Source organism: Leptodactylus fuscus, chromosome 2 (genome assembly GCF_031893055.1).
Source record: "Leptodactylus fuscus isolate aLepFus1 chromosome 2, aLepFus1.hap2, whole genome shotgun sequence".
Classification (NCBI taxonomy): Eukaryota; Metazoa; Chordata; class Amphibia; order Anura; family Leptodactylidae; genus Leptodactylus; species Leptodactylus fuscus.
This window is the reverse complement of record NC_134266.1, coordinates 237,596,524-237,603,619: the sequence shown is the minus strand read 5'-3', so window position 1 is coordinate 237,603,619 and position 7,096 is coordinate 237,596,524.

The window sequence follows — 7,096 nt, the reverse complement described above, 5'->3', positions numbered from 1 at the left end:
TCCTACAAGGAAATACTGTCATCTTCCAGAGGGGAAAAGAAGCCCCAGCAGTACCATAAGGGACACATAAAAAAAAATCCTTTCCTGGCTTTGGCTCAAAAAACTGCAGCAAAATCTGCAGCAAAAAAAGCTGCGAATTTGCAACATGGGGCTTCAGCCTTATACTCTACAGTGAACACTGTATAAATAAAATACTGCAATGAGCAAATGAATGTGTTATGAACCTGATGCAACAAACAATTCAGTAGGCGAATCCCCAAGTGCTGAGGCAAAAACAGTCCTGGGTGTGCTACGCTCTGCTAACCGGAGCAGAACCAGGCCCCGGAGTTCTTCACCAGAGCTCCTGATGGTGGAGTTGGACTTGGTAAAGTCTGAGGCCTGGATACGCAACTGCCCAGAGAGCGACGTACAGCCAGCGAAACCCAAGTAGGAGGACCCAGAAGGAGCCAGACACTAACCTTAGAGTGAAGTCCAAGAGAGCAGGAGGGTAATCCAGGGGAGTCACGCAGATACCCAAGGAACACATTCGTGGTCAAGCAAGCTGAGTTGATAACTGGAGGTCACCTGGTAGCAGAAGGTTGAGGCAGAAGCGTAGTCAGGGAAGCCGGGTCATACACAGGAGGTAAACGGTGTAGTCATAACAGAATCCAAAAGGGAGGTCAGGTGGAAGCCAAAGGTCATACACAGGAGGTCAGGAAGGTGCCAAGTCAGGATCACGGAGCAGAGGTTTGTAAGGCAAGCCGGGTCATACACATCCAGGGAAAGAGGCAGGAGGTAGCAGGACAGGAGATAGGGAACTGGAGAGACTCGTCGCTAGGAGAGCTGATACCGCAGGGAAAACGGATAACCAGCAATGGGCTGAAACCAAAATGAGGCCTAAACAGCCTCAGGCCCACCGCTTACCCCCTGACCCCGGAAGTGCTGGTCCTGGCACTAGGGGGAAACTGGAACCTCCGCACAGTGAAACAGAGGCCTTCGGCCTACCCCAGCGGCGGAAGCAGCAGTGAGGTGCCCGACCCTTTCTAACAGAATGTTTGTTGGTCACCTCACCTCCCTAAAATAGTACTAAAAATTAACCAAAGAGTTGTACATACCAAAAAATGGCACCAACAATAAGTACAACTTTTCCTTAAAAAAAAAGACCGTCCTCACAGCTCTGTGAACAAAACAGAATAAAGTCATGGACATCAGAATACAACAACGGTTTTGGATATCACAGTATGTTTTCTGCACAGATTTTACTGCAAGGTGTAGATGGGATTTGCTAGAATCCAATCCACATTGCTGTGACTGTAACACACCGTGCCATGACGTATCATTTGATGGTCAACAGGCCATTAAAATAATGGTTATGTGAATAGCCCCCATTCACTGATATTGAATTCAATGCTACATGTGACATGTTTTTAAAAAATGGACATCACACGACCATTAATCTCGGTAGTGTGAATGTATCCTAAGGAAGCAGACGATATATTGTGAGATACATGTCACACTTGGCTCGGTCCCACATTTGTGCAGTTTCCCATATGTCTGCAGTGATTTATGTAGAATACTGCTACGATATCGCTTATACATCCTATAATAGTCACGGCCTTCGCAATGCTTTATGAGTCAGCGTGATAAACCTTTCAGTCACCTGTATTGTGTATATGGCTGGCACAGCTCTCTAGAACAAATACTTGTCTAGGATGAGAAGTAACATAATGTAGTCTATTTTTGACATTCTAGATTCAGATTGGAATTACATTAGCTTTAATAGACCATGAAACCAGTTTATCAACATTTCTATCTAACAGGTGGTGAAGGGAAGGGCAGCCGAGAGCATGGAAGTAATTGGTTATGGCACAAAGCAATTAAGCGCTAATACTCATCATGACAGCCTCATTTATTGGCTATCGTATATAGCGCCGGCCGACAGATCCTGCAGGCTTATTATCAGATTACTCCTTGTCTAAAGGTTATTATTACGGTAATATCACTGTTTATCATGCAATCTCCTAATACAAAAGTGAGTGGAGGATGTTCCAAAAAAAAAAAAAAGACATACTGATAGGGAAAAATGTACATTGTGAGCTCTATGTGGGGGAAGACGTACAGTATACGTTCTTCATTTATATTTACCATTCTTTTTGTAGCCAAAAAGTGCTGGGTGTAACTAAAAAAAAAAATTGCAAAATCAGTTTTTCTGCAATTTCTGCAGCAATTTTCACAGGTCAGTAGAGTTTTCCTCTGCTGAATTTCTTTCTTTATTACACCAATACATAAACCTCCAGTGTTTCTGTAGGCAGCGCCGCACCTCCCATGAGGTGACTTGAAGCGACCGCTTCAGGCAGCACTATGCCAGGGCCCCAGGGGGATCTGCATTTTTGCTTACCTAAGCAAGTCCAGGACAAGCTGTCCTGGACTGGCTTAGCGTCACCGTCTCGGCAGCCTGGCACAGGAAGCAAGTGGTGGATTGGGGAGGCCCTGTGGACGCAGTGCTGCTCCAGCGCCCTCCACTCATGCTCAAGCAGGGAGCAGGTCCTCTCCCTGCCTGCTCTCTGCCTGCTAACGCCGCTCCGCCACGCCCCCCTTCGCTCAGCTCCGCCCTCTTCGCTCCTCCCCACTCCCTCCTCCCGGGGGGAGGGGGAGGCTTTCTGTCGTCCGCCTCGGGCGGCAAAAAAGGTAGGTTCACCCCTGTCTGCTATTTCCATACTGTATAGGTAACTATTCAGTATCGCAGCATTTATATTGCAGATTTTTTCTGCTATGTCTGGATGGGATTGGTCAGAATCACACTCATTTTGCAGCTACTGTAATATACAACGTTCTTTGCATATGCTGCATATTTGCAACTTGGGGCCCCCCAGCCTAAAGAAGTTTTCCAGACTAAAGATATTCACAATGTATCCTAAGGATAGGTATCAGGATTATTGGGAGGTCTGACACCCAGCAGAGTAACAAATGTAACCAAACTTTTGTGACAACGTCATTGACAGCTACAGCGACTTCTAAAAATATCAAACCTGTATGTCATTTTCTAGTTCACATCCAGTAATCCCACAGCTTCCTTTCTACTGTTGAGTTTGTCACAGGATGGTTCTATTGTACCCCCTGCTGGTGACAAGCAGTAATTTCAGCTACTCAAGCTACTGGTGTTGCTGAGCTATAGTTGTACGGAGGGGGGGAGAGGGGGCGGTTGATTTTATAACCATTTCCCAGTAATACAGAGACATGTCATGTGTAATCTTTTTAGTCTGTTATATAAAGTATTTGATCGGACCTTATACTGTATTATTTAGCCATTTTTAATTTCATATCAATTGTGCAAACCAGATAGCACAGCACTTCTACAAATCGCTTCCTCTATCTTTAGGCACAGGGGGATAAAAGCACAATATACAGTAGGTGAATTGTGAATGTATCTAAGAAGATTGAGTATAGATTATGATTCCAGCTAACTGTATTATCTATAATAATGTCATTAAGCTATAGATATTAGCAGTATAAATGAACATACTATCACATGAACATATTGTATTAAGGAGACGTCACCATGAGGAGGAGTGCAGAGTCTTATTAGACTGATCATAACCCGCTAAAAAGTATGGATAAGACATGCAAATACGACCTCCAAAAGGAAAAGGGACCTAACACTCCTTCTGACCCACATCTTACCCTTAGTTCACATCTGCGTTTGGTAATCCATTCGGAGAGTCCGCATGGGGACCCCCCGGAATGAAATATCAAACGCACTGACAAGCGGTGTTTGCAGTGAAAGCACACAGATCCCCATACACTATAATGGGATGCATGTGCTTTCCGTGTGCTGCCTGTTCAAATCATGCGGATATAAAAGTAGATTACGATCTACTTTCCTGTCCGCATGTTCCGTGTGGGCAGCGTACGGAGAGCACACGGACCCCATTATAGTCTATGGGGATCTGTGTGCTTTCACTGCAAACACCGCTTGTCAGTGCGTTTGGTATTCCCCATGCGGACTCCTCCGAACGGATTATCAACGCAGATGTGAGCGAGGCCTCATTAACATGCAAAGTGTTAATGATATGGACACAAGTGCAGGAGTGTTGTGAGATTCCATACAAGTAAATCAGATTGCTCACTGTGGTTCTCTAGTAGCTGCTAGGTGTGAATGCTGTCCAATTGACATAGCAATTTCTGAGACACACTACTCTGCCCATTCTCCTTTCCTTTCTTTCTTTTTTAATGGGGAATTTTTTGTTTGTTTGTGCCTTTGGGTATTTTAACTGAACCAATAAAGGCTATATTTTAATACGTCCCATTTTGGGTAGGTTATACTCCCCTACTCTGAGTTTACATGATAAAAAATTTTTTTTGGGTACGCTACAAGAATATTAATAATCTAAAATAAAATAGTGAGCGAGGCCTTAGACCATCCTGTACCAATCTCTGCACTGATGAGAGGTAAACCACTGTCTGCAGGTCCTTCTTTCTTTTGGATGAGTTAGGGTGCATGCACACTACGTAACGCCGGGCGTGTATGAGAGCCGTACACGCCGGCATTACGGCAGACTGCCGAACACTTCCATTCACTTCAATGGGAGCGCTCGTAACAGCGGCGTTTACAAGCGCTCCCATTGAAGTGAATGGGAAGTGTTCGGCAGCCCTGCTGTAATGCCGGCGTGTACGGCTCTCATACACGCCCGGCGTTACTCAGTGTGCATGCACCCTTATTCTGGTTTGGATATAGTCCCAGATTATGCTATTAGATTTTATGAAAAACTATGCATTAATCTACAGAGATCTATCTTCCAAAAGGTGGTGCTAGAACAAGTTCCTCTTTTCTACCATGTGAGATGTGGTTTGCATATTCCTTAAAATGTATTAAGGAAATACATACTGTACTATTTGCAGGCTAATTTTTCTTCAATGATCATAAATGGCATCATTTAATTTACTGTACAATGTATTGGAAACTGGAAAAAAAAATTCTAAATGGGGGGTAATTAGAAAAAACACAATACGGTATGTACTCTCTGCTCATGGGAGACGGGAAGGGATAGATCTGCCTTAGAGATGAGCAAATAGTGAAATATTCGAGATTCGATATTCGTTTTGAGTAGAGCCTCAATATTCGACTACTCAATCGAATATCGAATCCCATTATAGTACAAATTGTACAGCGCTGCGGAATATGTTGGCGCTATATAAATAATTTTTTTTTTATTATTATTATTGTCTATGGGAAAAAATGCTCGTTCAGGGGAAACCACTATTCAACTAAAGGAGAGTCACCAAGTCCAGGAATAGCAGGAGGAGAGTGTTTAGGAGGAGCGCTGTGCAGTTAAAGCGCACAGACCCCATTATAGTCTATGGGGTCCGTGTGCTATAACTGCACAGCGCTTGCAGTTGCGCTGATAAAAAGTCAGCTCCCTCGAAACCACAAGCTGCCAGCTCTCCTGACTAGCAAAGACGAGCCTGCGGCAAATCAATGCTGGTTCTGCAGCAGGCTCGTCCTTGCTAGTCAGTAGAGCTGGCAGCTTGCTGTTACGAGGGACCTTACTTTTTCTCATAGGAATGAATTGACCAGTGTTGATTGGCCAGTGTACAGCATTCGGCCAATCAACGCTGGTTCTGCCGGAGGCTCATCTGCGAGGAGGCGGAGTCTAAGATCGGACCACAATGGAGACTGCTGTAGTCTGATCTTAGACTCCGCCTCCTCACAGACAAGCCTCCGACAGAATGCCGGATGCCGAATGCTATACAATTCTATACACTGTAATAGTTAGTAGTATTCGATCGAGTACGAATATCTCGAATACTGTAGTATTCGAACAAATATCTACTCGATCATCTCTAATCTGCCTCTCACTTCAACATAAAGGGGGGAACAAACCCTTCAGTAGGGTCAATCAGAAGCTTGTAGACGACTGAGAGAGAATGACTTAGAAGACCACCACCCACCTAAATGCATTCCAAAAACATAGGTTCAGATCTATATTCTGTCATTGACGGGCGTGAGTTCATAAAATGACGACGCTGCATATCGCACCAAGCGTCAAGAGGAGGGGAGTCAGTCAAGGGCTCCGTTCTCTAAACGGAATCATCTCGGAAGTGCCACGCTCGATAGAACCCATGGTGACACCAGTTGCAGAGCTATTGCAATTCTTCTTCCGCATTCACCATATGATTTTTATATTTTTAATAAAATAGTTATGACATTTTTGGAGTTGTGAATGCCTATTGTGTTTATTTTTCTTATTTGTATGTCGGTCTCATTCACACATCTGCGGACAGCCTACTTATTTGCGAATGGTGTGTCTATGAAAAGCAGATCAATTCTTTCATTTTCTTGGTCTGTAAAAAAACGGATCACACAGATGTCATCCATGTTTTTCATGGACCCATACACTTTCATTAATGTGATGCATCGGCATCTGTGAAAAAAGGGCCTACTTACATTGGTACATTACTTATGATCCGCAAGAAAAGACGTCTGAACAAACACATTGTAAGGAATGGGTACGTATGGCATAAAAACTGTATTGCCGTTTATGGCAAATTTCTTAAAAGCTAAATTACTATGGCAGACCTGGGAGCCTTCAGAAGGTTAAAAGCGCACATCCCCTCCACCTTCAAACATACCACTGTCACTCCTATACTTAAGAAACCATCCCTTGACCCGTCCTCCCCAGCCAACTATCGTTCCATCTCACTGCTCCCGTACGCCTCAAAACTTCTTGAGCAGCACGTCCACTCAGAACTCTCCTCCTATCTCTTGTCCAACCTGCTCTTTGACAGACTACAGTCAGGCTTCAGACCCCGGCACTCCACTGAAACTGCCCTAACAAAAGTCACCAATGACCTGCTAATCGCCAAAGAGAAGCGCCATTACCCTGTCCTCCTCCTCCTCCACCTCTCCTCTGCCTTTGACACAGTTGACCACTCCCTCCTGTTAGAAATTCTCTCATCCCTTGGTATCTCAGACCTGGCCCTTTCCTGGATCTCCTCATACATCACCGACCGCACATTCAGCGTCTCCCACTCGCACACCACCTCCTCACCTCGCCCTCTCTCTGTAGGTGTCCCCCAGGGCTCCGTCCTAGGACCCCTCCTGTTTTCCATCTACACC